This window comes from Mobula hypostoma, chromosome 7 (assembly GCF_963921235.1).
Source record: "Mobula hypostoma chromosome 7, sMobHyp1.1, whole genome shotgun sequence".
Lineage (NCBI taxonomy): Eukaryota > Metazoa > Chordata > Chondrichthyes > Myliobatiformes > Myliobatidae > Mobula > Mobula hypostoma.
The window spans coordinates 65,654,843-65,681,707 of record NC_086103.1 but is presented as its reverse complement, the minus strand read 5'-3'; positions in this window follow the sequence as shown (position 1 = coordinate 65,681,707).

Below are 26,865 nucleotides of genomic sequence, written 5' to 3'. Positions count from 1 at the left end.
ACATCATTGGTGTACAGTTCTGTTCATGTGTGGTGTGTCCTCAAAATGCTTGGCCTTTCGAAACTTATCATTCAGCTGATTGGTCATCATTAGGGAAACTGGAACTGTGACGTAGGGAGGGGCGGCTCATCGCTGATTGGTTGCATGGTGAACTCTGTGAGTTGTGGTCTGGAATTTTGCCTGCATTGGCTTATAAATAGGATTGAGGTTTACATGTCCGTTTTCAGAATTGTTTGCAGAAAACCATGCTTCTAGGAATTCTTTTCTAGGAATATCTACCATCTTAATTCAACTCCAGGATATGGGGGTAGGCAGTTTAAATGGTTTGGCACGGACAAGATGGGTCAAAGATCCTGCTTCTGTGCTGGTACTTTTCAATGACTCTCTGACTCTATGGCTCCCTAATAGCTGATTACCTGTCTGTATATTTGGCCACTTCTGCCTGTTAATGCATCATTCATGTAGAAAAGTCCGAAGCAATTCTGAGAGTGCCGGCACATCAAGGACCTGCTTGCGTTCAACAGATAAAATTTTCTGATAAAATTCTCTCTACCAACACAAATATTGCAAGCACTTTGCAATCAAGTATTGAAGCCACTGAGCCTACAACTTAGAATCAGGATACTTATCCCATTTAATCCTGCATTGATTTCCCCCATTAGCCACCTACCATTCACAATTCTTTATTTAATGATTCAATTACATCACTCTATTCCCTTCTTCCTCCTATTCCTGCCCAGTTTCCCTTAATTAGGTTATTTGTCTCAAATATTTCTTGTGGTAGTGAGCTTCACATTCATATATCCTCATGAAATGCACGACCATTTCACCCACAAAGTCTATGCCAATTCCCAGAGCAACTCCACTTATCTTATGACACTCACTTATTTTCCTGTAACCATCTCTCTCAAACGTTCTCATCAACTACACTCACCTACACTACAATCACCAGTTAAACTAGCAGCATGTCTTTGCCGGTGTGGGAGGAAGTCAAAGAGTTAGGAAAAGCAGCAAACTCCACCCTGACAGCGCTGGAAGTCAGAATCAAAGCTCGATCACTGGAGCTGGGTAGTTGGGTTGGGCGGGGTGGGATTGGTTAGCAGCACAACCTGCATTGGTAAAAGAGCTTCACCTAGATTCCCTGTTGGAGTTGGTGATCACCTTAAGTTTATTATGTCTAGTTTTCGACTCTCTATAAAGTGAAAATGTTGATTAGAAAGACTTGGACAGGCAATAGTATATATTTTTCAGTGCTGCTTCTCTGAGAATATTCTATTTCTGTAATGCTATTGCATGTTATTGTGCTCACTTCCATATAGATGCAAGTAGTGAAATGCAAGAGAACGTGCAAAGGAAAGCGTGCTCAGGTCGTTCAGTAGCACCCAATTCCCAGGAGTGGAAGATCAAAGACCCAAACAGTGGCTGACATAAAACATAAAGTAGGCTGCATCTGTGGAGAGGGTCACAGAGCTAATGTTTCTGCTAATAACTTCTTGTCAGAGATAATATTTCAGGCCAGTGATCAATAACATCGAATTTATTTGCTTCCTCACAGCTTTCCAGCATCTGCAGAGTTTTTGCTTTTCCCGTGTTGTACAATGAACCCCTGCTGTGTCTTAGAGGATGCCATTAACTTCCAGTCCAATTTATCCGATTCTTTGAAAACGTTCAATTTTCTCTTTTCTTCTAAAGACTGCACTGTTTTGGTGACCTATTTCTGATGGGGATGAATTCATTTTTTACACCATCATTCTGATTCTTTATTTTATTTTTTGTAGTATGGAAATCAGACTTTTTCATAATAAGGGCTAACCAAGGTTCCATAGGGTTCTGAACCTCTGAGCAATATTCCCTCTAATTTGTAATGATCAGTGTGCGCAAAAATTTTGTGCTGTGCAATTTTTTCCCCCAGTGGCAGCATGTGCACATTGAATTGTATATACAGAGGTATTCATTTTACCCACTTGCAAAACACCGTTAGTAAGAACTTTGATCTCCTCTGGGTTTGATTATTTTTGCTCTTGTTCATCTGCACTCTCATAAAACATACACAGCAGGCCTGAAGCGGGTAATGAAGGATTTTCTTGCCAAGAGCTTTTACACATTGTCCATGTGTGATTTGCTTGCTAAATGGCACTTTAAAAAGTCAAGTTTCCAAATATCACTCACTTCATCCCACTTGCAAATTCTCCTACAACTTTTGCTTTGTGACAATAAACATCTGTAACATCTGTTTCTGTCTTGTTCAGAAATATTTCTCATAGCTGCACGTTCCTGATCTCATGAGCTTTCAGTGTAGCAGTTTCTAGTGTTTCTTTCTTTCTTTTTAAATCTTTTTATTGAGTAAGTATACAAAAAAGGTAAGCCATATAAACATTAATACAATGTTAAAGTATAATAAAATTCCAAAAGATAACAATACCAAAAAGAAAATACTACAAACAATGTAATTTAAGCATAAGAAACCAAGATAACATAATAGTATACTAGATTTTATATATATCAATGGAAAAAAAGAAAAAAAAAAACCCAAAAAAAAACCCACCGTGCAACTAACTAAAAGCAAAACAAAGCAATGGGCTAACTTGAAACCAAACAGAGTTAAACTTAAAATCACGTCCTCAATCCCGACCTCCATTAAAACAGTGAAAAAAAACAAGAAGGGTAAATATTACATTAAATGAAAATATCGAATAAAAGGTCCCCAAATCTGTTCAAATTTAAATGAAGAATCATAAAGGTTACTTCTAATTTTCTCCAGATTCAAACATAAAATCGTCTGAGAAAACCAAAAAAAGGTAGTTGGAGCATTAAGCTCTTTCCAATGTTGTAAAATACATCTTTTCGCCATTAAAGTAAGAAATGCAATCATTCTACGGGCTGAAGGGGAAAGATTACTAGAAATTTTAGGTAGTCCAAAGATAGCAGTAATAGGGTGAGGAGAGATATCTATATTTAATACCTTAGAAATAATATTGAAAATATCTCTCCAAAAAGTTTCCAAAGTAGGGCAAGACCAAAACATATGAGTTAAAGAGGCTATCTGCCCCGAACATCTATCACAGAAAGGATTAATATGCGAGTAAAAACGCGCTAACTTATCTTTGGACATATGTGCTCTATGCACCTCTTTAAATTGAATTAGGGAATGTTTAGCACAAATAGAGGAAGTATTAACTAATTGTAAAATCTGCCCCCAATCATCCACAGAAATGGTAAGCCCCAATTCCTGTTCCCAATCTACCCTAATCTTATCAAATGGAGCTTTCCTGAGTTTCATAATAATATTATAAATCATAGCCGATGCACCTTTCTGACATGGATTAAGGTTAATTATCGAATCTAAAATATATATAGGAGGAAGCATTGGAAAGGAAGGAAGTATAGTACTTAGAAAATTTCTAACTTGTAAATATCTAAAAAAATGTATTCTTGATAGGTTATATTTATTAGATAATTGTTCAAAAGACATAAGGGAACCATCTAAAAATAAATCCAAAAACCGTAAAATACCCTTAGTCTTCCAAGTTTGAAAAGCGCGATCCGTAAAAGAGGGAGGAAAAAATATGTTACCTAAAATAGGAATCGCTAACCCGAATTGATTAAGATCAAAAAATTTTCTGAATTGAAACCAAATACGCAAAGCATATTTAACGATCGGGTTAGAGACCTGCTTAAGGCGTTTCGAATCAAAAGGAAGAGATGAACCTAAAATAGAACCAAGTGTATAACCCTGAACAGATTGTAATTCCAATGCTACCCATTTAGGAATAGATAGTATATCCCGGTCAAGTAACCAAAATTTCATATGTCGAATATTAATAGCCCAATAATAAAATCTAAAGTTAGGTAATGCTAAACCTCCATCTCTCTTAGCTTTCTGTAAATGTATTTTACCCAGTCTCGGATTCTTATTCTGCCAAATAAATGAAGAAATTTTAGAGTCGACTTTATCAAAAAAAGATTTAGGAACGAAAATTGGTAATGCCTGAAACACATATAAAAATTTTGGCAAAAAAAACATCTTAACTGCATTAATACGACCAATCAAAGTTAAATATAAAGGAAACCATTTCGATGAAAGTTGAGTAATATGGTCTATTAATGGTAAAAAGTTAGTCTTAAATAAATCTTTATGTTTACAAGTAATTTTAATCCCAAGATATGAAAGGTAATTATTAATCAATTTAAATGGAAATTTATAATATAAGGGAAGATGTTTATTAATCGGAAAAAGTTCACTCTTACTAAGATTTAATTTATAACCTGAGAAAAGACCAAATTGTGCTAATAACTCTAAAACAGCAGGAATAGATCTCTCAGGATTAGAAATATATAAAAGTAAATCATCAGCATAGAGTGATAATTTATGGGACTTTAATCCCCGAGTTATCCCAGTAATATTTGAAGATTCTCGAATAGCAATTGCAAGAGGTTCTAATGCAATATCAAATAATAGGGGACTAAGAGGACAGCCTTGTCGAGTACCACGAAAGAGAGGAAAAAAAGGTGAGTTTAAAGAGTTAGTCCGAACCGAGGCTACAGGGGAGTGATATAACAGTTTAATCCAGGATATAAATTTCAGGCTAAAATTAAACATTTCAAGCACCTTAAATAAATAAGGCCATTCTACTCTATCAAAAGCTTTCTCGGCATCTAAAGAAATAACACACTCAGGAACATTTTGTGAGGGAGTATAAACGATATTTAACAATGTACGAATATTATAAAAAGAGTAACGACCTTTAATAAAACCCGTTTGGTCTTCCGAAATAATAGAAGGAAGTACTTTTTCTAGTCTATTTGCTAATAACTTAGAAAAAACTTTAGAATCAACATTTAATAAAGATATTGGTCTATAAGATGCACATTGAGCAGGGTCTTTATCCTTCTTTAGTATTAAAGAAATTGATGCTCTATTAAAAGATTCCGGAAGTTTACCAAGTTTCAAAGAAGCCTCAAAAACCTTATAGAGCCAAGGAATCAATAAAGAAGCAAAACATTTATAAAATTCAACGGTAAACCCATCAGGGCCAGGAGCTTTCCCCAGATTCATAGAAAAAATAACATTCTTAATCTCATCCATTGTAATGGAAGTATCTAATAAAGAAGACATATCCTGTGAAATCTGAGGAAAGTCTAACTTATCTAAAAAATCATTCATATATTTAGAATCTCGAGGAGACTCTGATTGATATAAAGAAGAATAAAAATCACAAAAGGTTTGATTAATCCCCACATGATCCAATATCAATCGATCATTTTGGTTATAAATCTGATTGATTTGAGATTTAACATAATTAGATTTCAATTGATTAGCCAGCAGCTTGCCAATTTTATCACTGTGAACATAAAAATCACTTCTTGTTTTCTTTAATTGGTTTACAATCGAGGACGAGAGTAGTAAACTGTGTTCCATTTGAAGTTCAGTTCTTTGTTTGTATAGCTCCTCAGAAGGAGCCATAACATATTTCTTATCAATTTCTTTAATCTTGTCCACAATTGCCATCTCCTCCTGCTTCTGTTTCTTCCTCAAAGCAACGGAATACGAAATAATCTGACCCCGAATATAGGCTTTAAAAGTGTCCCAAAGAGTGTTAACCGAAATATCTTCTGTATGGTTAATTATAAAAAAAAGCTCAATCTGTTCATTCATAAAATTAACAAAGTCCGAGTCCTGAAGCAACAGCGAATTAAAACGCCATTGTCTATTGTTTGGTATATTGGCCATAATTTTAATAGAAAGCTTAAGTGGAGCATGATCCGAAATGGTTATAGAATCATAATCACATTTAATCACTGAAGGAATGAGACGAGAATCAATAAAAAAATAATCAATTCTTGAATAGGAATGATGAACATGTGAAAAAAAGGAAAAATCTTTTTCCTGAGGATGCAGAAAACGCCAAATATCCGTCGACCCAGAATCAGAAAGGAAAAAATTAATCAAATTTGCAGATTTATTAGGTAAAGTCCGTAAAGGAGCCGAACGGTCCAAAGCTGGAGATAAACAGGTATTAAGATCTCCGCCCCAAATCAATGAAAACTCGTTCAAATTCGGAAACTGATCAAACAATGATTTATAAAATTCCGGACAATCCATATTAGGAGCATAAACATTAACCAAAACTACTTTTTTATTAAATAGTAAACCACTAACCAATAAAAATCTACCATTCGGATCAGAGATAATATCCTGTTGTATAAAAGTAACTGAGGAATCTATAAAAATAGAGACGCCTCGAATCTTAGCATTGGAGTTCGAATGAAATTGTTGTCCCTTCCAGAATTTGAAAAAACGTAGTCTGTCCCCCCTCCGTACATGGGTCTCTTGTAAAAATAAAATTTGTGCTTTAAGTCTCCGGAACACTTTAAAAACTTTTTTTCTTTTAATAGGATGATTAAGACCATTAGTATTCCAGGAGACAAAATTAATAATAGACTCCATAAATCCTAAAGTCAACCCACAACAAGGAGGATTGACAATAGGCACGACCCACAAACCCGGAGAGGAAACAGAACATACAAAAGATACCGGGGAAAAGGACGCAACCAGTACTTCAATAATGTATATAGCCCAAAGAAAAACAAACTAAAACGTGAAGCCCCTCCCGCCACCCCCCAGCCCAAGACCCCAAGGCAAAATCTAAAGCAGACCCGCCAGAAAGAAGCAAGCGCTAAAACTACCCCCATGACTTCCGGTATACGCTCCCTAAAAAAAAGGTATAAATATGAAAAGGATCAGCTAATTGTAAAACAGTAAAAAAATAAGTAAAAAAAAGTTAGCTCAATTAGAATACACACAGAACAGAACAAAAGCCGGAAAATATATATTAAAAAAAAAACCACAATAAACCTCAAACTCATGAATAGACACAGCAACAAAAAAAATAGGATTATTAACATAAAGTGATTATAAAAAGCAAAACAGAATAAAATTTAAACAAAAACTACAAAATTTAAGGCCGCACAGGAAATACGTAAGATGACAAAAGGGAAGTAACCACCCAGAATCCCCTGGGAAAAGAAAGAAATGACGCAGTTAAAAAGAAAGTTTAGTAGCCATATTAAGAAATCGAAAGTAAACTTTTCTGCCCAAATAGGGCACAGAAAAGTTAAAACCAACCAATTCACAGCCTCCGATCGACGGAGAAAATTAAAAAGAAAGCAATTAAGATGTTGGAGATGAAAGTTGATCCAGATAACTCTGGGCATCCGATGGAGAATCAAAAAAACGAAGGGCTCCATCTGACATGCGAATCCTTAGACGTGCAGGGTACAGCAGCGCTGGTCTTAAATCCCTCTTATAGAATTCCGACATCACGGATCTGTAACGGACCCGTTGGTCCCAGATTGGTTTACTGAAATCTTCCACGAATCGGAACTTAAGATCCGAAAAATCAATGAAACCTTTAGATCGAGCGAATCGAAACAGTCTCTCCTTGTCTTGAAAGTAATGAAAACGTAAGATAACATGCCTAGGTCTATCTGACCTAGACGAGTATGATGGGATTCTGTGAACACGATCCAGTAGCGGTGGTTGGTCAGGAAATACAGTAGGGAATGCATCTTTTAAAAGTTGGGAGAAATATTTCATGGAGTTGTTACCTTCAACGGCTTCCCTCACGCCAATCATTCGTAAATTCTGCCGTCGCATTCTAGATTCCAAGTCAGAGTTTTTAAAAGTCAAAAAGTCAAGTTTCTTCTTCATTACATTAATTGTTTCTTCGATTTTCCCCATCTTAAGCTCACTTTGTTGCGCGAATTTTTGAAGATCAGATATAGCCGACTGATGTTCCGCAATACATGTTTGCATCTTATCAATTAAATCGGCAATTTTCTGGAAATTAGTTGAAATTTCCGTATGAATCAGGTCTTTAACAAAGCCTGCAATTTCTGTACGAATCATCTCCCTAACAGAGGTTGAAATTTCCCTCTGAATTAACTCCGATATCGCTTTCAAAGTCACCGGTGATTCAGTCGGAGGGAGATCCGTAGCTTTCGGTTTAACCGGAGGTTTACCATCCTTGCCATCTTTCTCGTTCTTAGACATAGCAGATCTAAGTTCCATCCAGTTGTCGGAGAATTCAGTTTAATTCAAAGTATTGTAAGAGTTGATGCCTTAATGGTTAATTAAAGTATAGCTGACCATAGAGAAAAAAAACTCAGAGGTAATGGAGCGAGTCAAGAACGCGACTTCACTCCATGAGCGCTACCGGAAGTCCCTCTAGTGTTTCATGAAGCCATTCCACTTTAAATAAATTAGCAATTCTTTTGCGTTTCACTCTCTTTACTTCTCTAAAATTTGACATAGTGAATCAATAATTTCTTCAATAAAAACAGTATAAAAAAGTCAATCCTAAAATCTGCAGACAAGTCATTGCAAACTCCATGTTGTCAACACCGTCAGCATCAGAAACTGGAAGAAGAACTGTGATCTTGTACAATTGTTAAATGTATTCAACATGCCAACAAAGTAGAGGGTGACAACCCTTTGTGCACAGTTTAAATTCCTTTGTGCACTTGTAGCAAAAGATGTGTGCACACACACACGTACACCTTAGAGGGGATGTTGCCTCTGAAAAAGAGCTTTAATCCTTAATCCAAGAACACAGACTCAGTTTACAATCAGATCAGCCTTGATCTTATTAAAGGATGGAGCGGGCTTGAGAGACTGAGTGGTCCAACCATGCTTTTAATTCATATGATTGTACTTTTGGTTGTGTACTAAAGTGGCTTCATCCCATCAAACCAAAAAAAATGAATGAACTAGCAGGTCTACCAACTATGAAGTTGGTGTGCGTCCTTCAAATTAGGCGATCCTGACCTTCACAAAGAAATCAAAATATGACCTGCAGATCGTTAGCAGAGGCACAAAGAGTCAACACCAGTCTAAAGCTGAGTTCCAGACCAGTCATCAGTTGTGGGGCAATAACAGGCTCCTGATTATCGGAAGTCACTTCCATTGTGATTTGATAATTTAGAAATTGCAGCGTTTTTCTCATTGGATAGCTGCCTGGTGTCCAGTTTCCAATATCCTGGGTGTATAAAATAGCATGTGGAAGGGGCTTGCTCTCTTTAATGATTAATATACCTATTCAAAGCCAGCGTATTTCCTGTCTCACTAGTCAGACCCGTGAACCTGATTCAACATTACAAGGCTACAGAATGAAGTCAGGCAGCATCACTGACAACCGCACATTCCTTCCTAATGAACTCAACACAATCTAAAAACGCAAACACGAGGAAATCTGCAGATGCTGGAATTTCAAGCAATACACATAAAAGTTGCTGGTGAACGCAGCAGGCCAGGCAGCATCTCTAGGAAGAGGTACAGTCGACGTTTCGGACGAAGGGTCTTGGCCCGAAATGTTGACTGTACCTCTTCCTAGAGATGCTGCCTGGCCTGCTGCATTCACCAGCAATTTTTATGTGTGTTGCTCAACACAATCTAAGTAGCTTTTGGAAAAGAATGGATTTGAGTTTAGATTCTGATTTATTTATTCCATGTACAGGTACATTGAAACATGTTGTGACATGTGTCACTTGCTTTAACAACCAGCACAACCAAGGATGCCCTGGGGGCAGCCTACAAGTGTCGCCACACATTGCAGTGCTAACACAGCAACCCACAATGTTCCACAGAACAACACAAGTAAGAACAACAATAACAACAAAGCACAACAGCAAAACAAGCCCCTTTTCCATGGACTGGAATGTCATCATTCAGCATGACAGCCTCCAATGTATCTAAATGCATAGTTACTGTTGAAAATGTATGACCGGAGAGTAAATCCACAGAAAGCATCGATGGATGGAGTCTCTGGTTATGCCCTTTGATCCTGTATAGATCAGCTGGTGATGGTATTTGTAGACATTGTTAACCTCTCTCTGTTTCAATCTTAGGTCCCACCTGCTTCAAGCAGAACCCTATCATCTCAGTATCTAAGAAAAATAAGTTAATATGCCTCAATGACTACCACCTTGATGCTTTGACATCCACCATCATGAAATACTTCAAGTGGCTGGTCCTGGCATGCATTAACTCCAGTTTTCCAGACAACCTCCGCCCACTGCAATTCCCTGACCACCAAAACAGGCCAGCAGTGGATGTCATCTCTCTGATCCTACACACACCTCTGGAATGTCAGGACAGTAAAATACCTACATTAGACTATTGTTTAACGACTGCAGGTCCACTTTCAATATTATACTTCCAAGCAAACTCTTCTCCAAACTCCTCTCCAAACTCCTAGACTTGAGACTAAACATTTCCCTTTGCAACTGGATCCTGACTCCCCGACCAACAGACTGCAGTCAGCAGGGGAAGGCAGCAACACCTCTTCCATGATTATCCTCTACACTGGTGCCCCAAAAGGCTGCACCTTCAGACCCCTCTTACATCCTGGATACTCACGACTGCGTTGCCAGATTCTGCTCTACTGCATCTACAAGTTTGCAGATGATACATTTATAATAGGCCATTTTTCAATAACGAGGCGTCAAATTACAAGATGGAGATAGAAAGCCTAGTGACATGGGGTCATAACAACAACTTTCAGCGCTATGTTAGCGAAACAATATAATCAGTCGTTGACTTTAGAATGGGGGCTCCCATTTACGTCAGCAGTGCTGGGGTTGAGACAGTTGAGAGCTTCAAGTTACTTGGAGTGATAATTACCATTTGTCTTTCTTTGTTCAACAATGTTGAAGCCATGTCATATTGATGTTGAAAATTCAGCAGTGCCCCTACTTCATCAGGGCGTAGAAGAAAGTTGGCATGTCTCCTTTGTCACATACCAATTTTTATCAATGCACCATACAAAGTGTCCAATCGAGATGCATCATGGGTTGGCATGGGAACTGCTCTGCCTGTAACTTCCAGAAACTGCAGAGCATTGTAGATACAGCTCAGTACATCACAGAAACCAGCCTCCCCTCCATGGACTCTGTCTGCACTTCTTGCTGCCTTGGTAAATCAGAATCAGATTCAGGTTTATTATCACTGTCTTATATGACGTGAAATTTATTGTTTTGAGACAGCAGAACAGTGCAAAGACATAACATTACTATAAATTAACAAATAAATAAATAGAAGGATCTTGGCCTGAAAAATTGGCTGTTTATTCCCTCCCTATAGATACTACCTGACTTGTTGAATTCCTCCAGCATTTTGTATGTGTTGTTCTAGATTTCCAACATCTGCACAATAACTTGTGTAAAAGCAGTGTTCACCGGTTCATGGACCTTTCCTGAATCTGATGATGGAGGGGAGTTTTCACTGAGTGTGAGTTTTCAGGCTCCTGTACCTTCACCCTGATAGTATTAATGAGTACAGGGCATGTCCTGATGCTGACAGTCTTTAATAATGGATGCCACATTCTTGAGGTGTCACCTGTTGAGGATGTCCTCAGTGGTGGGGAAATTTGTGATCAAATTGGCTGAGTCTACAAGCTTTTGCAGCTTCTTTTGTTCCTGTTGATTGGAACTTCCATACCAGGCTGTGCTGTAACCAATCAGAATGCTCCCTATCATACATCTATAGAGGAGGAGAAGATGTCGGCGCAATGGCAGCGCGCGCGGCCTCTCTGGTGAATGATATCTGTAATCAGTCAAGTAGGGGACCATGTACAATTCTGATTTGATGGAGACGGACGTGAGAGCATGGAGGAACATCTGGAAAACTTCTGAAATGCCCGCTTCGCTGCCGCTGCTACTGTGTGGTAACCGGAATCTCTGGAGCAGAAGGCCCGAATCCTCGGCTTTGCTTGTTTCAGCGGCCAGGTCTAGGTCGAAGGCGCTCGGCAGAGGATGGCGCTCGGGAGGCTGTATCAGAGGGGCTGGTCGGAGGCTCGAAGTTTTCGGACAGACGGACTCAGTGTCGGCTGTGGTTGGCTGCTTCCAAGGCATCGGCAAGTTGACGGTGCCTGGAGGTTTATGTCAGGGAGTTCCTCCCTTTTGCTGCCTGCTATCGGGGACTCGGAGTCAATCGACTCGGGGACTTTGAGACCATTTTTACCGTCCCCATGGTTTGTTCTTCATCAAATTATGGTATTGCTTTGCACTGCTGTAACTATAAATTATAATTATGTGGTTCTGTTGGTGTTAGTCGTCAGTTTGTCCTGTTCTCTGTGATAACACTCCGGAGAAAAATTGTATCATTTCCTAATGCATGTATGCATTTCTAAATGACAATAAAAGAGGACTGAGTGTTCTTATAATCTAATCTAATCTAATTTGCAAGAGTCTTTAGTGACATACCAAATCTTCTCAAACTCTTAACAAAGTGGAGTTGCATTCTCCATGAACGTATCAATGTGTTGCACCCAGGGCAGACCTCTGGTGATGTTAACACTTTGGAATTTAAAGCTGCTCACCATTTTCTACCACTGATCCCTTAATGAGAACTTGTGTGTGTTCAACCAAGTTCGCCTTCCTTGTCTACAATCAATTCCTTGGCTCTGCAGACACTGAGTGTTAAGTTGTTGTGAACACTCAACCAGCTGATCTATCTCACACCTATATGCCTCCTCATTACCAGCTGACATCTTATCAACAGATGACAGTTAATTCATGTTCTTTTCTTCAGGGCCTTTGCATGTATAGTAAGTATAGTGGAACATCAGGATGGGAATTCCTCAGAGATCTTCAGTTTTTCTTATATGATCACCATATTCTGAGAGACAAAGCTATGCACTAGGGTAAGAGCTTGAATTGCAATTTGCTTATTGATCTAGACACTTCCTAGTTAGTGATACACCAGTCAGCATGAGTAGACCCTGGTAACAAAGAGAACTGAAGTTTGTTCTATGAAATTGCAACCCTCTCTCAGACCTTCTCAGTTAAACACAAACCGAATCCTTGAAGCTATCGCTGAGAAGGACAGTGCTGGACGTATGTACAACAGTCAGGGACTGGCAGGTGTGCATGCACACTATCCCTAACAACAGGGAAAATAAAGGAGTTCAAGTGATCATTGGTGGATTGGCAGCAGTGGGAATTGCAAGGTTGTCTGGAAATTCAGTGCTACCTCTGTGAAGTTTCAAATGTGGCTCTCAGGTGAATCCATGCTGAATGTCAACACACCCACGTGGACCTTCACTAGCTAATAGCTGTCTTCTTATACAGAATGACAGAGAGCTTAATTGTGGCTTGATTCATGTCATTGATCTTCAAAGTATGTTTGTAGCAGTGGCAGATCTAGGGCTGACATTGGACAGTGATAATAGTGAAAGGGGAGAAAGGCACGAGTCATCTCATCCCCCACCTCCTTGAGAATTGTCTCAAAGTGTCATCTTGTTTCTGATTAGCTAACTGTCCCAGCACAGAGGCAGTTTTGTTGGACAATAACGTGATGTCACAACAATGCAATCTGCAGCTTTGTGCAAAGAAAAAAAAAGCAAAAGAGACTAAGTAGTTGCTTTATTTCCTAAAAAAATATCCACCTAGATCAGAAAATAAGAGAAATAATTATAAATATGTTATCCACTTTTATCATTGCATAACTGAAACATTATCATGGATCTGTAAGGGACTAAAGAATATTCTTAATCATTGATACAGTTTAAGTCTATTCCTGCATGAATCGTGGCCTTCAGTAATGGAGGCATTACTGGAGCAAATTGGATCCAAATACACTGAACTCTCACTAGTCTCCAAGAGCCATAATTCATTAAGACCTTGACATCATCATGGATTTTCTTTCCTTCCATATTAAGGAGCTAGTGTAAAATACTCAAATGCAATCATGAGTAATTCAGAAACAATGTGTTGTGAAACTGTTAGGGCGTATTCTGGAGTTAGGGTACATAGCAAATATTAATGCTAACTAGTGTTACGTAACCGGCAACAATGAATATCAATTGAGACAGGTTATATAAAAACAACCAAGCATTTATTAAACACGTATAAGCGATAAGGAAAAAAAAAGCAAAGGAAAACTTTAACCGGAGGCTAACAGGTACACAGCCGTTCACTAACTTCACTCGGCTCTGGTTCTTAAAGCGTTAAATGCGAAAACAGTTCTTAAAGCGATACAGTCAGATATAGTTCTCAAAGCGATAACTTCGAAAGTCCAACAGTTTTACGCATTCAATTGGGAGAGACTTCTCTGGAGAAGGATTTCTTCACAGACGCAACTTTACTGCTGGTTCTGTCCACAGGATTCATGATGCCAAAAGTAAACAGTTTAAATTGACTGACCTTAAATTCCTTTAGAGAGAGATAGCACCTTTTTGCATGAACTCATTGCCCTTTTGCAGGAGTTATCTCGATGCAGGTACTGCTCCAACGAAGACTCAATAAGGTAGATTCTTTATTAAACTGCCAAGCGATGCTGACTTCTCTTGATCCTTCGATGAATTCTTCTCTCTCGGAATTGAGTAAATTGGCACTTCCAGCCACAAATTCCCAGTCCAGATATACTGTATCTTATAAGAGAATGCACCCTCCATTTTAAAATTGAAACTATGTCACAAAAACAAACACGCAACAGAAACGGAGGCACAACACGTTCTACCTGGAAATCTACAAACTCAAAAAGACTAACTGCGTCACCTGGGTCGACCCTTATATAGTCACGGGGCACATGTCATCAAGTGACCTCACATCGGCGGGAAAATCACATCAGGTGGCCTCCAAAAGACCTTTACATCATTCTCACAAAAAAAACCAGATCTCCTTGAGCATGTAACACTAGCAACCAATCTTCAGATCTGAATATGAATTTTAGATCAGGTTTAAAATGCAGCTCAGAACAGGAAACATCCAGTTGACTTGAGATGTCTGCATATGCATGAATGCAATCAACGCACCATTGTATGAATACGACTCAGAGACCACAGTAATTAATACTCATTTTGAGTGTAATGATGGGAAGATTCAGCCATTTGAAAAATTGCATGTGTAATGTCATGGGTAAGATTTCTACTGCTAAGTTTTGAGTTTCTCTCTCTCTCCCTCTCCTCATTTTGATATCTACTCATCCGATTACTTCATTGTTTTGTGTCCCGATTGATATTGTGTAAAGAATGAAGAACTCTAACTTTGACATCAAGATTCACAGAAGACCAATGGCCAAGTCTACCCCATTGTTGGTGAGTTTTGGTTTTCTCCTGCAATACCTTCAGAAAACAAATCAACAGACAGAAATTGGATTAAAAAGTCAGATTTCATAAGTGGTCCTTTGATGAAATTTCAAGAGTCAAGAGGATGAAATGGAGGTAGAAAGACAGTGAGTCTAATGACAAATAATTCCAGCATTTGGACTTCATATGCTTGAATGGCGAAGCTGAACTTTAAAGTTAAAGTTCTTATTAATCTACAGCAGGAATCCCCAACCTGTTTGATACCATGGACCAATACCATTAAGCAATGGGTCCATGGAGCCCAGGTTGGGAACCTCTGATCTACAGAAATAATAGGTAGCTGGCACACAGAGAGGTAGTGACTGAAAATTAATGGTATGAAATCCCTTCTGTGGATAATTTTACTGAAAGACAAGGAATCTCCTTTTATTCTAATACCTAAATAATTGACTGCAGAAATTGCACCTACCTATAAGAATGTGATGCCTTGAGAATATATAAAAAATAGAATGAGTGACCCTTTTGATATCTCATACCTGGTCTGACATTCAATAAAATCATGGCTATTCTCTACTTCAACCTCATTTGATTTCTTTAATTTTCTAAAGATCTATCAAACTTTCTATTCTGTGAGTTTGCTGGGAAGGTAGAAGGTCCAACGTCTGGGAATCCAAATCCACTAGAGGCTGGTGTGTGTGTGCGTGCGCGCGCACGCAGGCTCCTCTGTGGGCTAGGTGCTGGGTGGTGAGGGAGGGGGAGAGGGCGAGAAAAGACTGTGATCAGGTGAGGGGGGGAGAGGGCAAGGAAAAATGGTGATCTGGTGGTATGTGGGAAGTTTGAAACATTCTTTCCCTGCACCAATCAGTTACCCGGTTGTCAACTCGTATAGCCAGATTAATCAGGTCATGCAGACTATCCTGCTCATCCCGGACAGCGATCTCCTGCTGGACCCTATGCTGGAAGGCAGTGATGAGAGATCTCTCATTCCATCCCATCTGTACTGCAAGGGTATGGAATTTGACTGCATAGACCTTTACCGTTCCTTTGCCTTGGTGCAGGTCCAAGAATCGGTGGGCAGCCTCCTGACCCCATACTGGAAGATCAAAAACCCTCCTTAGCTCTGCCACAAAATGTCGGAACGACTGGGCTGTGGGGTATCCTTACTTCTGTAAAGCATTGAACAGGCTGAGTGGAGGTCTGTCAAGAAGATCTACAATGTACACCAATTTTCGTGCATCATCACCTAAACAACCAGGCTGGGCTTGGAATGTTAGCGCACATTGACTAATAAAATTCTGCAACCGTCAGGATCACCAGAATATCTGCCTGGTGGTGGAATACTTGGTTCCTGTACAGTGGTGGGAGTCAGCTCTGGTCCAGGTGCGGGAGTGGGAGAAATAGCAGCAGAGGTTGTCGCAGCAGCAGAAAAGGAAGACCTACGAGATGTTGGGAGTGGGACTGAGGCAGCCTGAAGCTGCTGAATTGAGCTAGCGAGAATGTTAATGGCTGTCAGCTGATGCTGGCTGTTCACAGTAAGTTCGTGGACAGCGGCTGTGAGTGTGGAAATTGTAGACATCTGAGTCTGATTGTCTGTGGTGAGCTGTTGAACAGTTGCAGCTAGGGACGATACCTGTTCCTCCAAGTGAGACTGGGCTTGTCGGCACGAGGTTATCTGCCTCGTTGCCTCCGTGACTTCACTGAGAACGGATTCCATTGCCTGTAGCTTGATTCCTACCTGACGAACAACTATCACAGCCAAGTTCAGCTGCTCTCTCTCTGCTTTGTTGTTCGAGACTTGCTATTACTGTGTTCGGACATGGCCCAAATGTGGAGTGAGAGACACTGAAGCAGGTCGATAGTTCACAGACTTTAATACAAACAGTGTTAAATGGAAAATAAAACGATAAACGCTAGGCCAAACAGGGCCGTTAACTAAAACTCTCAAAAAGAAAACGAAGCCTACACTGCGGCTGAAAAGAACAACTAAACATTAAACAAATACAGCAGTCTCCAGAGTCAGTTGATTTGAAAGTTCAATATCTCAGGGAAGGCCGAATACAAAACAGCAGCGAAGCATTGCTATGCTCTGTCCAAGTCTCGACAAGCACTACGACGACACAAATGGAGTTAAGTACTATCACGATTAAATAATAATTAGCTGACATGTGCAAATTCACAAGCAAAATTGCCGTATCTACTGCACTATCGAATCTGCGTTTGTGACACAATCAATCACAACCTTTCTATCCAAAACTGACTCGCTCATTCCTGTTCTGTTTTCTGGAGTGAACAAGGAGTTCAGAGGTATTAGTATTGGGAAAAATATAACAAAGCTTAATGTTAATAAATCCCTGAGACCTGATAAGCAATTTGAAAAAGGTAGCAATGGAGATAACCAATCATCAAAACGAAACCTGTTCTAAAAAATTAGATCTTAAATTTTAATTGATTATTTCAATGTTGCTCCTTATTAAAGGCCTTCTTGGAGGCTCTATACACACCATCAAGTGGTTCCCTTTACCTATCCTGCTAAACTCAAAAGACTTTAACAGATTTGTCAAAAATGAATTTCCTTTCATAGATCTGTTTTGATTGTTCATAACCTATTACTTTCCAAGTGCCATGTTACCACTTTGTTAACAAAGATTCCATCGGTTTCCTTTCCACTGACATCAGACAAGCTGAGTTTATAGTTCCCATATTAGTCTAACATTTACTGCCATTCCATCTCTGAGAATTAGCCAGTGCATCCATGATCTCCAGAGGTGCCTCCTACAAACTGCTTAACAAGTCTCGGGGATTTATTGAATTTGAGCTTCGTTAATTTGTTTTCCCAATACTATTGCCTTATTGATGCTAATTTTTCTGAGCTCCTTATTCATGCCAGGTTGATATTTCTCCATTTTTTTGTGTGTGGGAGGTTTTCTACATTTTCTTCCAGGAAGACTGATTTGTCAAATTTCTCTGTTAACACAAAATATTTGCTTTGGTTCTCGTTTCAGGAGAGAATCTTTATATCTTGCCACAGAAATACAAATGGAAAAAGAAATATTTTTAGCATATATTGGATTAAAAATATAAATTCTCTTCAGGATCTCTCTGCCCAGAGGGACAGTTGTGTTATCAGACTCGGCTGATTTAGGATTGCCTTGTATTCTGATGCGTTTAACAAGGTGCTTGTGATAAATTCATCAGCAGGACACATCCAAGAAGAGATGTCAGGAAGATTAATGTAAGTGACCAAATACCCTCTTTGACAGACATGAAATGCTAGTCCACTTTATTCTCTCTCTGCTGATAAGCATTAACAAAGCTCTAGGCTTCAAAAATTTCATCTCTTTCTTGAAAGCACCATCTACAGAACACATGCTGATAAATCATCTAACAGGATCAGAAGGAAGGCAGTTTTGCAACAAGTGTCTATACTTGTGCTTGCTTCTTTGATAGAATAGATGAGCAGGGATGGAAGATTTTTGGTCTCATTAAAACATTGAAATCAATTAATTCTCATGTTACCATAAGTGTGACTGATGGTTTCATCGCTTAGTGTGGAGAAGACAAAATATGTCTTGCAACAATAACTGGGGAGAAAGCTGTTGTCCAGGAAAAATTCTTGCAAACATTGGAGGAGGGTTTTCATTGTGATAATGTGAGATAGTTTATATTTCTCCTGATTTATGTTGACACCAATTGAAGTAAAAGCTGTGAGAGATGCAAACAGATCACTTATTCATTTGAGAAACAGTGAGAGGTGTAAAATGGGCACCCTATTCATTATAGAAGTGAAAGTGAAAGCATTTCCATTAGTCACAGAATCTCAATGCTATCGACAAGCTACTGGTGAAATTGAAGCCCAGCCACTGGTGCTGCAATAACGTTATGCTAGCTGCTACACCACTGTGCCTTCCCAAACAGCCCAAGTGACTGTTTACCTGTTGGAGGGTTGCAGGTCTCTGTTATTTGGTAAACAGCCACTTTCCCTGCCTAAATACTGCAGTTAGCATTGTTGCTGTGTTCTTTATACCTTGACAGGACAAACAATACACAGAAGAGGAAGCAGATACTGAAAGTAATTTCACAGAAAGGGAGAGGAGTATGCTATTATGAACCAGAACACACTGGAAAGATATCCAAAAGAAGACACCAGAAGAAGTCAATGAAAATCAAACCAAGTGAGTACACTCATTGATATTAAGGTGATTTATTTATTTTTTTGTAATTTATTTTTGTTGAATTCCATCATCAAACAAACATTTCCATCAGATGTATAGATGCCAGATGCTTGAGTTGTTGGAAGTGTTTTTACCTTGAGACTTATTTAGCTAAGGTAACTAGAATTTCCAATTCTTGCAGGGGTTTACTGCACATGATCTGCTTAGTCCCAGTGGTGGAAGTCTCAGAAGAACAGTCTGAGGTACCCACCTGCTTCAAACAGACCTCAATTATTTCAGTGCCTAAGAAGAACATGGTGACCTACCTCAGTGACTATCGCCCAGTAGCACTTACATCCACTGTGATGAAAAGTGTTTTGAGAGGTTGGTGATGAAACACCTCAACTCCTGGCTGAAAAGTGATTTGGATCTGCTCCAATTTGCCTAGTGACACAGCAGGTCCTCAGCTGATGCCATTTCATTGGCTCTTCACTCGAGCCTGGGACACCTAGATAACAAAGATGCATATATCAGGATGCTCTTTATTGATTACAGCTCAGCAATCAATACTATCATTCCTTCAAAACCAATCAATAAATTTCAAGACCTTGGCCTCAATACCTGCATGTGCAATTGGATCCCCAACTTCCTCAATGGCAGACCTCAGTCAGTTCGGATTGACAACATCTCCACAATCTCAATCAGCAGCGGTACGCCTCAAGGCTGTGTGTTTAGCCCCCTACTCTACTCACTTTATACTTATAACTGTGTGGCCAAGCACAGCTCCAATGCCATATTTAAGCTTGCTGTTGACACCACTGTCATAGGTCAAATCAAAGGCGGTGATGAATCAGCATTATAGGAGGGCTGAGTGGTGCCCCAATAACAACCACTCAATATCAGCAAGACCATGGAGCTGATTAGTGACTTCAGGAGGAGGAAACTCAAGGCCCATGAGCCACTTCTCATTAGGGGAACAAAAGTGAGCAGGTCAGCAACTTCAAATTCCTCGGTGTTACCATTTCAGAGGACCTGTCCTGGGCCCAGCTCATTAGTGTAATTATGAAGAAATCACAACAGTGCCTCTACTTCCTTAGAAGTTTGTGAAGATTCAGCATGACATCTAATACTTTGACAAACTTCTATAGATGTTTGGTGGAGAATCACAGGTTGCATTACAGCCTGGCATGGAAACATCAATGAATGGATAACCCTACAAAAAAGTTTTGAATATGACCCAGCCCATTATGGGTAAAGCCCTCTCCTCCATTGAGCACATCTGCACAGAGCACTGTAACCAGAAAGAAACTTCCATCATCAAGGACCTCCCCATCACCCAGGCCATGCTCTCTTCTTCACCAGGAGGACCGTACAGGAACCTCACGATTCACACTACTAAGTTCAGGAACAGTTATTAACTCTCAATTATCAGGCTCTTGAACCAGTGGGGATAACTTCATTCCACTTCACTCTCCCCACCACTGTTCCCACAACATATGGACTCACTCTCAATGTCTCTTCATCTCAAGTTCTTGATATTTATTGTTAATTTATTTCAAGTCAAGTAAAGTTCTGAATCAGAATCAGGTTTATTATCACCAGCATATGATGTGAAATTTGTTAACCTAGCAACAGCAGTTCAATGCAATACATAATCTAGAAGAGAAAAAAATTAAATAAAAAAATAACAATAAATAAACAAGTAAATCAATTACAGTATACGTATATCGAATAGATTAAATAAAAACGTGCACCACTCCACTAGTTGGCATATCTCACTCCTGTACCCCTCTCATCACCACCTGAGATTCTACCAACAATGGTTGTATCATCAGCAAATTTATAGATGGTATTTGAGCTATGCCTAGCCACACTTTTAACTCATTTAACTATTTACATGCATATCAACAAATGAGACAACATTTCTATGAAGCAGAGAATAAAGCACCATAGCACACATAACACACAATAACTTAGGAAAGTAAGGATGATATCTACAGATGAATTACACATAAATAAACAAAGTACAATGGATAAATTAATATTGTCAGGTACAGAACAAATTAACCGGTGACAATTCGAATGTGATGCAGCAGGGAGTTCAGAAACCTGATAGCCTGTGGGAAGAGACTGTTTCCAATCCTGACCATTCTTGTTTTATGCATCAGAATCTCCTGCCTGATGGTAGAAAGTCAAAGAGGATGCTGGATGGATGGGTAGGATCCTTGATAATACTAAAGGTCCTGCAGTAAGACCGCTCCTGAGAAGTGTTCCCGATGGATGGTCAGGAGAGCCCTATGATCCTTTCAGCAGTTCTCACTGTCCTTTGTAGGGACTTCTGGTCCAATGCTCGATATTTATTATGATTATTATTATTTCTCTTTTGTGTTTGCAGAATTTGTTGTCTTTTGGTTGTTTGTCTGCCCTGTTGAGTGTGGTCATTCATTGATTCTATTATGGTTCTTGGACTTACTCAGTATGCCTGCAAGAAAACAAATCTCAGGGTTGTATATAGTGACATATATGTACTTTGATAATAAAGTTACTCTGAACTTTAGAACTCAGCTGTGATATTTTGTGGATCTCACATGCTTCTGGAGTAAATTCTAAATTCTGCAATGGTTTTTCATGGTCCCTGATCCAGAGATTGTTGCCCAAGTTCTTTCCTTCCAGCTTCCAATGTAATAGAGGTAGTGAGATACATTCAGTATACTGGAAATTAGGTTTGTTGTTTTGATCCACAATCAAAATTACTGTATTTAACTGTCAAGGTAGATGTGGTGTATTTTACGTATATTAAAGTAATCCAAATTAGAACAAATGGGAATGACCAGGTGACTTGTACAGGTGACTTTGGTTAACCAAGGGGAAGGAACATGTACAGGTGACTTTGGTTAACGAAGGGGAAGGAACATGTACAGGATGGCTTTGAATTAGTGGGCACCATCAATCAGTGATGAAGATATTATTCAATGGATCTGAGCAAATATGTCACAGTCATCATGGACTTCATCAAGACTTGCATGAATGATTTTGTGCCCCACAAAGTCATATCAAGCTTTCCCAAAGCAAAAATGCTCTGGAAGAACCAGAAGGTTCAGAGTCTGCTGTGGGCTACAGCTGTGGTGCTCAAGACTGGCAATCCAGAGATCTACAACAGAGATCCAGAGGTACAACCTCTAGAAGGTTATATTGAGAGTGGAGAGGCAATGCTAGATGAAGTTAGAGACACAAATGGATACTCCACAGCACTCTATCACCTCCTACAAAGAGAAACCAAATAGCATAAAGAATAAAGAGGCATCGTTCCTTGCTGAGTTTCATGCCTCAGTATAGGGGTGACCTGCCTCAACAACTACTGTCCCGTAGTACTTACACTCACTGTAATGAAGTTCAGTGAGGTTGGTTATGGCTTCAATTCGCCTATCACCATATTCGGTGTGTAGCAAACACTATCACTATTCCCACTTTATATCTGTAGATGTAGCTCCCATCCTCTGAGAGAAAAAGTTTCTGTACTCTTCAGTTTTTAATGATCATCCCCTTATTTTGCAACTCTATCCTTTTGTTTGTGACTATCCATCTAGAAGAAAATCTTAACAGCTATCTGTCTAGACCCCTTTGGATCTTATATGTTTGCATAAGGTCATCCAATAAGGGTTTAGGAGGGTTAATAGCATCTAACAGCGACTCCTTCGCTTGCATCTTCGGAAACAGCTCTATTTCCATCTTTAATATCTCTATTTTTCCCTTTCAGGGTTCTTTTGAAGACCCTGACCTGGAGTTACACGCTGACTATGGTTCTTTGCTGGAATGGGATCCGCTCTCGGGGTTCCATAGCTGACCGTTGTTCGGCAAGCCAAAGCCTCAGGCTATGAGTCCGGCTTGAATTCGGAAGCCTAGGATCTCGGGGCTCTGGAGACAGGCGGATCGAGGGTCGATGTCACGAAAGGAGACCCTGTGTGACGTCGGGGGAGTCGGGATATCTGCTGTGTGCCTGGAGACTGGGGATCTTTGCGATCTTCAGGCGCAGAGCTTGAAAAAAGCAACGTAACGGACTGTTAGCATTGTAAACCAGGGAGTTGTTTGTTATGCCTCCCCGCTCACTGGAAAAATAGAGACACCTCTTTCTCCCTTAGTAGAGAAGTGCTTAAGTGCTCAGTGGCAGGGCTGGTGCTTTTTTTTGCCGGTGAGGGGAGGGGGGATTGTTGGTCACTGCTGCTTATGTGCGGGGGTGGGGGGAGCTGGGGGGGGAACTTCGGGGTTCTAATATTTAACTGTCATTCGTTCTTTGGGACACTCCTCTGTTTTCATTGATGGTTGTGAAGAAAAAGCATTTCAGAATGTATATTGTATACATTTCTCTGACATTAATTTGCACCTTTGAAACTTTGATCCTTCAATCTTCTAAACTCCAAGGAATCCAATCCCTACCTTCTAGCCACCCTTACCAGTGCATGATGCCTTGGGTGTGATAAATTCATTAGTCCCATTAACATGCCTTTATTGGTACCATTCAATTTCTAGGCAGTTACCTGGGCGATGTCATTTTGCTGATCTGGGAACGGTTGCTGTGTGCAAATTGGCTGTAATATTTTTGACACTTCATTGGTAATTTCAATTCAGAAATTACCCAATTATCTATGAAGCACTTCCGAATGCTCCAAGGTTATGAATGGAGCACTCTCTCTCTCTCTCTACACACACACACACACACACACACACACATATATATATATATATGTGTGTGGGTGTGTGTATGTACGTATGTATTTTTTTTTCTTTCTCATGACACCACAGTACACTATATAGTACTTGAACTATGTGACTAGCTACCTAAGGACTGCAGCTGGAATATGTATTCAAAGAACGAGAACAGATTCATGGCCCTCAAGTTATGAACACTGCATTGCCTGCAGCTGTCTTTGTACAAATGATGGAATAAATCCCTGAGACTAAGGAAGTCACTGTAGTAGAAACAGGTTCAGCTTTTCCTGGCAACCAGGCTGGATTAACCAAGCTTCGCATGGAAAACAAAGTGGTCAGGTGGGTCTGCAGCTGACAACTGCTACATCTGCTCACCTGGTTAGGAACAGGAGAGATGTGCAGAACTGATTGAATGCAAGCAGCGGGAGCACATCATTGTAAGCACTCGAGGCAATTGCACAATGCTCAATTAGGTGGAAACATACCTGAATATTTACACTGTTAGCTTATCTTCAAAATTGCTTCTGGTTGGTTTCATACCATCATCAAAGAAATGGAAAATAACAACAAATTTTGTGAGTAGCTGAATGTGTTCTAAAGCTCTAATCAGGTTCTAAAATGTCACATATGTTGGTTGATGCATTTTTCTTAGAGATGCCATGTGATATACATACTGTCTTAAGCACATGTAAAAAAATCTGTACAATGAAGATCCTTTCAAAAATAATGAAATGAAAAGTTTACTGTAAAGAGCAGTAAATTGTAAAAAAGACTAAATCAGATCAATATTTGGTGTGACCACCCTTTAATTTTAAAACTGAATCAATTCTCTTTGGTGCTTTGTTGTGCAGTTGTATAAGAAAATCGGCTGGTAGGTTGTTCCAAGCATCTTGGAGAAGTTGCCACAGTTCTTTTGCAGATTTCAGTTCTCTCGCTTGCTTCTGTCTCTCCAGGTAATCCCAGACAGCCTTGATGAAGTTGAGATCAGGGCTCTGTGAGGCCATGCCATCTGAAACTATATAAAAAATCTAGGGTGTCTAAAACTTTTGCACAGTACTGTAGATCATGTCTGTTGTGCCTGTACATATTAGACCCCACTCGGAGTACTGTGTGCAGTTCTGGTCACCTCATTACAGGAAGGATGTGGATGCTATAGAGAGAATGCAGAGGAGGTTTACAAGAATGTTGCCTAGTTTGAGGAGCATGTCTTATGAGAATAGGTTGAGTATACTTGGCCTTTTCTCCTTGGAGCAATAGAGGATGAGAGGTGACATGATAGAGATATATAATATGATGTGAGGCATTGTTCGTGTGGATAGCCAGAGGCATTTCCTGGAGCTGAAATGGCTAACACAAGGGGGCATAGTTTTAAGGTGCTTGGAAGTAGGTACAAGGGGGACGTTAGAGTTAAGTTTTTCACACAGAGAGCGGTGGGTCGTAGAATGCACTGACAGCAAAGGTGGTAGAGGCGGATACAATAGGGTCTTTTAAAGGACTCTTAGATAGGTACATGGAGCTTAGAAAAATAGGGGGCTATGCAGTAGGGGAATTCTAGGCAGCTTCTAGAGTAGGTTACATGGTTGGCACAACATTGAGGGCTGAAGGGCCTGTAATGTGCTGTAGATTTTCTATGATCTATGTTCTATGGGTAAAATCCATATGAGTTCCTCAGCCACTGGAAGGAAATGGTTGCGGTGTATCCTGATACTCACTTTTGCTGTGACAGATGGCAATGAGATGCCTCTGTAATTACTACAGCTGGATCTGTCACATTTCTTGAAGGTAGTCGTGATTATGGCACTTCTGAGAGCCTCTGGTATTTGTTCCTTTTGCTAAAAGTGTACGATGAGGTGTGGAGTTGCAACTGAATTTCCTCATCACTGAGCTTGACAACTTCAGTTGGGATACTGCCTGCTCCCAGGGCTATGTTTTATATTTGGCATTTATTGTTTTTCAGTTTTTGTCAGGAGGGTGCAGAGGCAAAGCTGCACTGAATAGCTGATGTGTGTTGGAGGCAATGGTGCACAAGCCAGGGAGAAAGTCACACAGGAGAAGATTTCTGAATGTTACTCTTTGCCTCTCTGCCCTTGATACATTCATCTCCATTCTTGGCTCCCACTGAAGTGAGGCTTTGGATGTTTACTTATATTCCATTCCCTGATCCCTTCACAACAAATGTGAGGAGCTCTGTTAGTGAAACAGAGTCCAGTCATGCATCTGACTCTGGTACCTCTTACCCATTTCTCTTTGTTCATAGAAACATAGAAAACCTACAGTACAACACTGGACCTTTGGCCCACAAAGCTGTGCCGAACAAGTCCTGACCTTAGAAATTACCCAGGGTTACCCATAACCTTCTATTTTTCTGAGCTCCATGTACCTGTCCAGGAGTCTCTTAAAAGACCCTATCGTATCCGCCTTCACCACTATCACCAGCAGCCCATTCCGTGCACTCACCACTCTCTGCGTAAAAAAACTTACCCCTGACATCTCCTGTGTACCTACTTCCAATCACCTTAAAACTGTGCCCTCTTGTGGCAGCCTTTTCAGCCCTGAGAAAAAGCCCCTGACTATCCACACGATCAATGCCTCTCATCATCTTATACTCCTCTATCAGGTCACCTCTCATACTCCGTTGTTCTAAGGAGTAAAGGCCAAGTTCACTCAACCTTTTCTCATAAGGCATGTTCCCCAATCCAGGCAACATCCTTGTAGGTCTCCTCTGCACCCTTTCTATGGTATCCACATCCTTCCTGTAGTGAGGCGACCAGAACTGAGCACAGTACTCCAAGTGAGGTCTGACCAGGGTCCTATGTAGCTGCAACATCACCTCTCGGCTCTTAAACTGAATCCCACAATTGATGAAGGCCTATGCACCATATGCTTTCTTAACCACAAACTAAACCTGCGCAGCAGCCTTG